The 10068-nt window shown below is 36.6% G+C and overlaps 1 protein-coding gene across 1 annotated transcript in view; it reads left to right on the forward strand.

Annotated features, from left to right (window-relative positions):
* Positions 1-10068, forward strand: part of dstyk (dual serine/threonine and tyrosine protein kinase) — a 49850-nt gene that overhangs the window by 1559 nt on the left and 38223 nt on the right. The window lies entirely within an intron of this gene.

Here is a 10068-nt window from a genome sequence, read left to right on the forward strand (position 1 = left end):
TGAGAGCGCCTGTGAACTGTAGAATTAGTGGGGAAAGGGAAGCTAAATAGACACCCCTAGTTCAGCATGTATCTCTGTATACATTCTGGCCTTTGTCCTGTATGGCAGATTTCCTCTTTTACACTTTAACAGTGGAAACTGGATTTAGATCCAGAAATAATGTACTTGGGGCTTATGAACAAGGCTTATGGTTCCAAACTCCACTTAGCAGAACTGTTCACTGAATAAAATTATGTGGGAATAGTTGGATGTATATGTAATGACTCTAGACCACAGTTACTGTTCACTTTCCTGTTCTCTGTCAAATCAAAGTCTATAAGGGAGACATATTTACCTCAGCACCTTCATATGTTAAAAATGCACCGATTTGTTTTTCTGTTTGCATGTCCTGTGGCTGCTTGATATTGTCAAAAATACTCTATCGTGATTATCTATTATTTGCATTTATGTGAATGCTGTGAATTCTCAAAACAGAGAGAACACTCATTTGGAATGTCTAGGATTTGATCAGGATGAGTGCAGCTTACAATAAAAAAGAGGCTTTGTTGAGACATTTTCCTGCTGCTTTATATATAAGTATTGCAAAGGTGGATGCTGTGGTGATGATGATTAGCCAAAAAACAATATATGGTACAACTTTGTCATCCATGATAATTAAACATTCCAGACGGGTTCTCTCAATAATATCACCATGTTCTGAATGGCAAATTTAAGGAACAAGGATTATAAGTGGTTAGGAGAGGTGCTGATCCGGCAAGATGTTGGTTATACTGCCATTTAGGCTAAGGGCATTTAAAAGAACTCCCGACTAATGTTTGAGTTCTGTGGTGGCCTGTTAGTGACCCCATGGTGCCTGTGAGGTTGGATGGCTCCAGCAAACAGCCATAAACACTTTCCCACAAGTTCAGGGGCAGCAATGACCTCCCTCAGCAACCTTTTAGCTCATCTGAAACCAAATGATTAATAAGGCTGCACTGATAAATGGGGCAATATGTATGAACGTGTGTGTGTGTATATGTATAGAATGTGTGTGTGTGTGTGTGTATATGTATAGAATGTGTGTGTGTGTGTGTATATGTATAGAATGTGTGTGTGTGTGTGTATATGTATAGAATGTGTGTGTGTGTGTGTGTATATGTATAGAATGTGTGTGTGTGTGTGTGTATATGTATAGAATGTGTGTGTGTGTGTGTGTATATGTATAGAATGTGTGTGTGTGTGTGTGTATATGTATAGAATGTGTGTGCGTGTGTGTATATGTATAGAATGTGTGTGCGTGTGTGTATATGTATAGAATGTGTGTGCGTGTGTGTATATGTATAGAATGTGTGTGCGTGTGTGTATATGTATAGAATGTGTGTGCGTGTGTGTATATGTATAGAATGTGTGTGCGTGTGTGTATATGTATAGAATGTGTGTGTATATGTATAGAATGTGTGTGTGTGTGTATATGTATAGAATGTGTGTGTGTGTGTGTATATGTATAGAATGTGTGTGTGTGTGTGTATATGTATAGAATGTGTGTGTGTGTGTATGTATAGAATGTGTGTGTGTGTGTGTATATGTATAGAATGTGTGTGTGTATATGTATAGAATGTGTGTGTGTGTGTGTGTGTATATGTATAGAATGTGTGTGTGTGTGTGTGTGTATATGTATAGAATGTGTGTGTGTGTATATGTATAGAATGTGTGTGTGTATATGTATAGAATGTGTGTGTGTGTGTGTATATGTATTGTGTGTGTGTGTGTATATGTATAGAATGTGTGTGTATATGTATAGAATGTGTGTGTGTGTGTGTATATGTATAGAATGTGTGTGTGTGTGTGTATAGAATGTGTGTGTGTGTGTATATGTATAGAATGTGTGTGTGTGTGTATAGAATGTGTGTGTGTATAGAATGTGTGTGTGTATAGAATGTGTGTGTGTATAGAATGTGTGTGTGTGTGTATAGAATGTGTGTGTGTGTGTATAGAATGTGTGTGTGTGTGTATAGAATGTGTGTGTGTGTGTATAGAATGTGTGTGTGTGTATAGAATGTGTGTGTGTGTGTATAGAATGTGTGTGTGTGTGTATGTATAGAATGTGTGTGTGTGTGTATGTATAGAATGTGTGTATGTATAGAATGTGTGTGTATAGAATGTGTGTGTATAGAATGTGTGTGTATAGAATGTGTGTGTATAGAATGTGTGTGTATAGAATGTGTGTGTATAGAATGTGTGTGTATAGAATGTGTGTGTATAGAATGTGTGTGTGTATAGAATGTGTGTGTGTATAGAATGTGTGTGTGTATAGAATGTGTGTGTGTATAGAATGTGTGTGTGTATAGAATGTGTGTGTGTGTATATGTATAGAATGTGTGTGTGTGTATATGTATAGAATGTGTGTGTGTGTGTGTATAGAATGTGTGTGTGTGTGTGTATAGAATGTGTGTGTGTGTGTGTGTATAGAATGTGTGTGTGTGTGTGTGTATAGAATGTGTGTGTGTATAGAATGTGTGTGTGTATAGAATGTGTGTGTGTGTGTATAGAATGTGTGTGTGTGTGTGTATAGAATGTGTGTGTGTGTGTATAGAATGTGTGTGTGTATAGAATGTGTGTGTGTATAGAATGTGTGTGTGTGTGTATAGAATGTGTGTGTGTGTGTATAGAATGTGTGTGTGTGTGTATGTATAGAATGTGTGTGTATAGAATGTGTGTGTATAGAATGTGTGTGTATAGAATGTGTGTGTATAGAATGTGTGTGTGTATAGAATGTGTGTGTGTATAGAATGTGTGTGTGTATAGAATGTGTGTGTGTATAGAATGTGTGTGTGTATAGAATGTGTCTGTGTGTGTGTATAGAATGTGTCTGTGTGTGTGTATAGAATGTGTCTGTGTGTATGTATAGAATGTGTCTGTGTGTGTATAGAGTGTGTGTATGTGTATAGAATGTGTGTGTGTGTGTATATATGTATAGAATGTGTGTGTGTGTGTATATATGTATAGAATGTGTGTGTGTGTATATATGTATAGAATGTGTGTGTGTGTGTGTGTGTGTATAGAGTGTGTATGTGTATAGAATGTGTGTGTGTGTATATATGTATAGAATGTGTGTGTGTGTATATATGTATAGAATGTGTGTGTGTGTGTATAGAGTGTGTGTATGTGTATAGAATGTGTGTGTGTGTATATATGAATAGAATGTGTGTGTATATGTATAGAATGTGTGTGTGTGTGTGTGTGTATATGTATAGAATGTGTGTGTGTGTGTGTATATGTATAGAATGTGTGTGTGTGTGTGTGTGTATATGTATAGAATGTGTGTGTGTATATGTATAGAATGTGTGTGTATATGTATAGAATGTGTGTGTGTGTATGTATAGAATGTGTGTGTGTGTGTATAGAATGTGTGTGTGTATAGAATGTGTGTGTGTATAGAATGTGTGTGTGTATAGTGTGTGTATGTGTATAGAATGTGTGTGTGTATGTATAGAATGTGTGTGTATATGTATAGAATGTGTGTGTGTATATGTATAGAATGTGTGTGTGTGTGTATATATGTATAGAATGTGTGTGTATATGTATAGAATGTGTGTGTGTATATGTATAGAATGTGTGTGTGTATATGTATAGAATGTGTGTGTGTATATGTATAGAATGTGTGTGTGTGTATATATGTATAGAATGTGTGTGTGTGTATATATGTATAGAATGTGTGTGTGTATAGAATGTGTGTGTGTGTGTATAGAATGTGTGTGTGTATAGTGTGTGTATGTGTATAGAATGTGTGTGTATGTGTATAGAATGTGTGTGTGTATATGTATAGAATGTGTGTGTGTGTATGTATAGAATGTGTGTGTGTGTATATATGTATAGAATGTGTGTGTGTATAGAATGTGTGTGTGTATAGAATGTGTGTGTGTATAGTATGTGTGTGTGTATAGAATGTGTGTGTGTGTATAGAATGTGTGTGTATAGAATGTGTGTGTGTATAGAATGTGTGTGTGTGTATAGAATGTGTGTGTATAGAATGTGTGTGTATAGAATGTGTGTGTATAGAATGTGTGTGTATAGAATGTGTGTGTATAGAATGTGTGTGTATAGAATGTGTGTGTGTGTGTGTGTGTGTATAGAATGTGTGTGTGTGTATAGACTGTGTGTGTGTGTATAGACTGTGTGTATAGAGTGTGTGTGTATAGAGTGTGTGTGTGTATAGAATGTGTGTGTGTGTGTGTGTGTGTGTATAGAATGTGTGTGTGTGTATAGAATGTGTGTGTGTGTATAGAATGTGTGTGTGTGTGTGTGTGTGTAGAATGTGTGTGTGTGTATAGAATGTGTGTGTGTGTGTAGAATGTGTGTGTGTAGAATGTGTGTGTGTGTGTAGAATGTGTGTGTGTAGAATGTGTGTGTGTATGTGTATAGAATGTGTGTGTGTGTATATATGTATAGAATGTGTGTGTGTGTGTATATATGTATAGAATGTGTGTGTGTATAGAGTGTGTGTATGTGTATAGAATGTGTGTGTGTGTGTATATATGTATAGAATGTGTGTGTGTATATGTATAGAATGTGTGTGTGTGTGTGTATAGTGTGTGTATGTGTATAGAGTGTGTGTATGTGTATAGAATGTGTGTGTGTGTGTATATGTATAGAATGTGTGTGTGTGTATATGTATAGAATGTGTGTGTGTGTGTGTATATGTATAGAATGTGTGTGTGTGTGTATATGTATAGAATGTGTGTGTGTGTGTATATGTATAGAATGTGTGTGTGTGTGTATATGTATAGAATGTGTGTGTGTGTGTATATGTATAGAATGTGTGTGTGTGTGTATATGTATAGAATGTGTGTGTGTGTGTATATGTATAGAATGTGTGTGTGTGTGTATATGTATAGAATGTGTGTGTGTGTGTATATGTATAGAATGTGTGTGTGTGTGTATATGTATAGAATGTGTGTGTGTGTGTATATGTATAGAATGTGTGTGTGTGTGTATATGTATAGAATGTGTGTGTGTGTGTATATGTATAGAATGTGTGTGTGTGTGTATATGTATAGAATGTGTGTGTGTGTGTGTATATGTATAGAATGTGTGTGTGTAGAGTGTGTGTGTGTATAGAGTGTGTGTGTATAGAGTGTGTGTGTATAGAGTGTGTGTGTATAGTGTGTGTGTGTGTATAGAGTGTGTGTGTGTATAGAATGTGTGTGTGTGTGTGTGTGTGTGTATAGAATGTGTGTGTGTATAGAATGTGTGTGTGTGTATAGAATGTGTGTGTGTATAGAATGTGTGTGTGTGTATAGAATGTGTGTGTGTGTGTGTGTGTGTGTGTGTAGAATGTGTGTGTGTGTGTGTGTGTGTAGAATGTGTGTGTGTGTGTAGAATGTGTGTGTGTAGAATGTGTGTGTGTGTGTAGAATGTGTGTGTGTAGAATGTGTGTGTGTGTGTGTGTAGAATGTGTGTGTGTGTATATATGTATAGAATGTGTGTGTGTGTATATATGTATAGAATGTGTGTGTGTATAGAGTGTGTGTATGTGTATAGAATGTGTGTGTGTGTATATATGTATAGAATGTGTGTGTGTATATGTATAGAATGTGTGTGTGTGTGTGTATAGTGTGTGTATGTGTATAGAATGTGTGTGTGTGTATATGTATAGAATGTGTGTGTGTGTATATGTATAGAATGTGTGTGTGTATATGTATAGAATGTGTGTGTGTATATGTATAGAATGTGTGTGTGTGTGTGTATATGTATAGAATGTGTGTGTGTGTGTGTATATGTATAGAATGTGTGTGTGTGTGTGTATATGTATAGAATGTGTGTGTGTGTGTGTATATGTATAGAATGTGTGTGTGTGTGTATATGTATAGAATGTGTGTGTATATGTATAGAATGTGTGTGTGTGTATATGTATAGAATGTGTGTGTGTGTGTATATGTATAGAATGTGTGTGTGTGTGTATATGTATAGAATGTGTGTGTGTGTGTATATGTATAGAATGTGTGTGTGTGTGTGTGTATATGTATAGAATGTGTGTGTGTGTGTGTGTATAGAATGTGTGTGTGTGTGTGTGTATAGAATGTGTGTGTATAGAGTGTGTGTGTGTATGTATAGAATGTGTGTGTGTGTGTGTATATATGTATAGAATGTGTGTGTGTGTATAGAATGTGTGTGTGTATAGAATGTGTGTGTGTGTATAGAATGTGTGTGTGTGTATAGAATGTGTGTGTGTGTATAGAATGTGTGTGTATAGAATGTGTGTGTATAGAATGTGTGTGTATAGAATGTGTGTGTGTATAGAATGTGTGTGTGTATAGTGTGTGTATAGAATGTGTGTATAGAATGTGTGTGTGTGTGTGTATAGAGTGTGTGTGTGTGTGTGTGTATAGAGTGTGTGTGTGTGTGTATAGAGTGTGTGTGTGTATAGAGTGTGTGTGTGTATAGAGTGTGAGTGTGTGTGTGTGTATAGAATGTGTGTGTGTGTGTGTGTGTGTGTATAGAATGTGTGTGTGTGTATAGAATGTGTGTGTGTGTATAGAATGTGTGTGTGTGTATAGAATGTGTGTGTGTGTGTATAGAATGTGTGTGTATAGAATGTGTGTGTATAGAATGTGTGTGTATAGAATGTGTGTGTATAGAATGTGTGTGTATAGAATGTGTGTGTATAGAATGTGTGTGTATAGAGTGTGTGTGTGTATAGAGTGTGTGTGTGTATAGAGTGTGTGTGTGTATAGAGTGTGTGTGTGTGTAGAATGTGTGTGTGTGTGTAGAATGTGTGTGTGTGTGTAGAATGTGTGTGTAGAATGTGTGTGTAGAATGTGTGTGTGTATAGAATGTGTGTGTGTGTGTAGAATGTGTGTGTAGAATGTGTATGTGTGTGTGTGTGTGTGTGTGTGTGTGTATAGAATGTGTGTGTGTGTATAGAATGTGTGTGTGTGTATAGAATGTGTGTGTGTGTGTATAGAATGTGTGTGTGTGTGTATAGAATGTGTGTGTATAGAATGTGTGTGTATAGAATGTGTGTGTATAGAATGTGTGTGTATAGAATGTGTGTGTATAGAATGTGTGTGTATAGAGTGTGTGTGTATAGAGTGTGTGTGTATAGAGTGTGTGTGTGTATAGAGTGTGTGTGTGTATAGAGTGTGTGTGTGTGTGTATAGAGTGTGTGTGTGTGTAGAATGTGTGTGTGTGTGTGTAGAATGTGTGTGTAGAATGTGTGTGTAGAATGTGTGTGTAGAATGTGTGTGTAGAATGTGTGTGTGTATAGAATGTGTGTGTATGTGTATAGAATGTGTGTGTGTGTGTAGAATGTGTGTGTGTGTGTGTGTAGAATGTGTGTGTGTGTGTGTATAGAATGTGTGTGTGTGTGTGTATAGAATGTGTGTGTGTGTGTATAGAATGTGTGTGTGTGTGTATAGAATGTGTGTGTATAGAATGTGTGTGTATAGAATGTGTGTGTATAGAATGTGTGTGTATAGAATGTGTGTGTATAGAGTGTGTGTGTATAGAGTGTGTGTGTATAGAGTGTGTGTGTGTATAGAGTGTGTGTGTGTATAGAGTGTGTGTGTGTATAGAGTGTGTGTGTGTGTGTATAGAGTGTGTGTGTGTGTAGAATGTGTGTGTAGAATGTGTGTGTAGAATGTGTGTGTAGAATGTGTGTGTAGAATGTGTGTGTAGAATGTGTGTGTAGAATGTGTGTGTAGAATGTGTGTGTGTATAGAATGTGTGTGTGTGTGTAGAATGTGTGTGTGTGTGTGTGTAGAATGTGTGTGTGTGTGTGTATAGAATGTGTGTGTGTGTGTATAGAATGTGTGTGTGTGTGTATAGAATGTGTGTGTGTGTGTATAGAATGTGTGTGTGTGTGTATAGAATGTGTGTGTGTATAGAATGTGTGTGTAGAATGTGTGTGTGTATAGAATGTGTGTGTAGAATGTGTGTGTAGAATGTGTGTGTGTAGAATGTGTGTGTATGTGTGTAGAATGTGTGTGTGTATATGTATAGAATGTGTGTGTGTATATGTATAGAGTGTGTGTGTGTGTATATGTATAGAGTGTGTGTGTGTGTGTATATGTATAGAGTGTGTGTGTGTGTATATGTATAGTGTGTGTGTATATGTATAGTGTGTGTGTATATGTATAGTGTGTGTGTGTGTGTGTATATGTATAGAGTGTGTGTGTGTGTGTATATGTATAGTGTGTGTGTGTGTGTGTATATGTATAGAGTGTGTGTGTGTGTGTATATGTATAGAGTGTGTGTGTGTATAGAGTGTGTGTGTATAGAATGTGTGTGTGTGTATAGAATGTGTGTGTGTGTATAGAATGTGTGTGTGTGTGTGTGTGTGTGTATGTGTATAGAATGTGTGTGTGTGTGTAGAATGTGTGTGTGTGTGTGTATAGAATGTGTGTGTGTGTGTATAGAATGTGTGTGTGTGTGTATAGAATGTGTGTGTGTGTGTATAGAATGTGTGTGTGTATAGAATGTGTGTGTAGAATGTGTGTGTAGAATGTGTGTGTGTAGAATGTGTGTGTATGTGTGTAGAATGTGTGTGTGTATATGTATAGAATGTGTGTGTGTGTATATGTATAGAGTGTGTGTGTGTGTATATGTATAGAGTGTGTGTGTGTGTGTATATGTATAGAGTGTGTGTGTGTGTATATGTATAGTGTGTGTGTATATGTATAGTGTGTGTGTATATGTATAGTGTGTGTGTGTGTGTGTATATGTATAGAGTGTGTGTGTGTGTGTATATGTATAGAGTGTGTGTGTGTGTGTATATGTATAGAGTGTGTGTGTGTGTGTATATGTATAGAGTGTGTGTGTGTATAGAGTGTGTGTGTATAGAATGTGTGTGTGTGTATAGAATGTGTGTGTGTGTATAGAATGTGTGTGTGTGTGTGTGTGTGTGTGTGTATAGAATGTGTGTGTATAGAATGTGTGTGTATAGAATGTGTGTGTATAGAATGTGTGTGTATAGAATGTGTGTGTGTATATAGAATGTGTGTGTATGTGTATAGAATGTGTGTGTGTGTGTATAGAATGGGTGTGTGTGTGTGTAGAATGTGTGTGTATAGAATGTGTGTGTATAGAATGTGTGTGTATAGAATGTGTGTGTATAGAATGTGTGTGTATGTGTATAGAATGTGTGTGTGTGTGTATAGAATGGGTGTGTGTGTGTGTAGAATGTGTGTGTATGTGTGTAGAATGTGTGTGTGTGTGTATATGTATAGAATGTGTGTGTGTGTGTATAGAATGTGTGTGTGTATAGAATGTGTGTGTGTAGAATGTGTGTGTGTGTATGTGTGTAGAATGTGTGTGTGTGTGTATATGTATAGAATGTGTGTGTGTGTATATGTATAGTGTGTGTGTGTGTGTGTATAGAATGTGTGTGTATAGAATGTGTGTGTGTGTATAGAATGTGTGTGTGTGTGTGTGTGTGTGTGTGTAGAATGTGTGTGTGTGTATAGAATGTGTGTGTGTGTGTATAGAATGGGTGTGTGTGTGTATAGAATGGGTGTGTAGAATGTATGTGTGTAGAATGTGTGTGTGTATATGTATAGAATGTGTGTGTGTGTATAGAATGTGTGTGTATAGAATGTGTGTGTATAGAATGTGTGTGTATAGAATGTGTGTGTATAGAATGTGTGTGTGTATAGAATGTGTGTGTGTAGAATGTGTGTGTGTGTATGTGTGTAGAATGTGTGTGTGTGTGTATATGTATAGAATGTGTGTGTGTGTATATGTATAGTGTGTGTGTGTGTGTGTATAGAATGTGTGTGTATAGAATGTGTGTGTGTGTGTGTGTATAGAATGTGTGTGTGTGTGTGTGTGTGTGTGTAGAATGTGTGTGTGTGTATAGAATGTGTGTGTGTGTGTATAGAATGGGTGTGTGTGTGTATAGAATGGGTGTGTAGAATGTGTGTGTGTAGAATGTGTGTGTATGTGTGTAGAATGTGTGTGTGTATATGTATAGAATGTGTGTGTGTGTGTATAGAATGTGTGTGTATAGAATGTGTGTGTGTGTATGTGTGTAGAATGTGTGTGTGTGTATGTGTGTGTAGAATGTGTGTGTGTGTGTATGTGTGTAGAATG

Source organism: Electrophorus electricus, chromosome 20 (assembly GCF_013358815.1).
Source record: "Electrophorus electricus isolate fEleEle1 chromosome 20, fEleEle1.pri, whole genome shotgun sequence".
Classification (NCBI taxonomy): Eukaryota; Metazoa; Chordata; class Actinopteri; order Gymnotiformes; family Gymnotidae; genus Electrophorus; species Electrophorus electricus.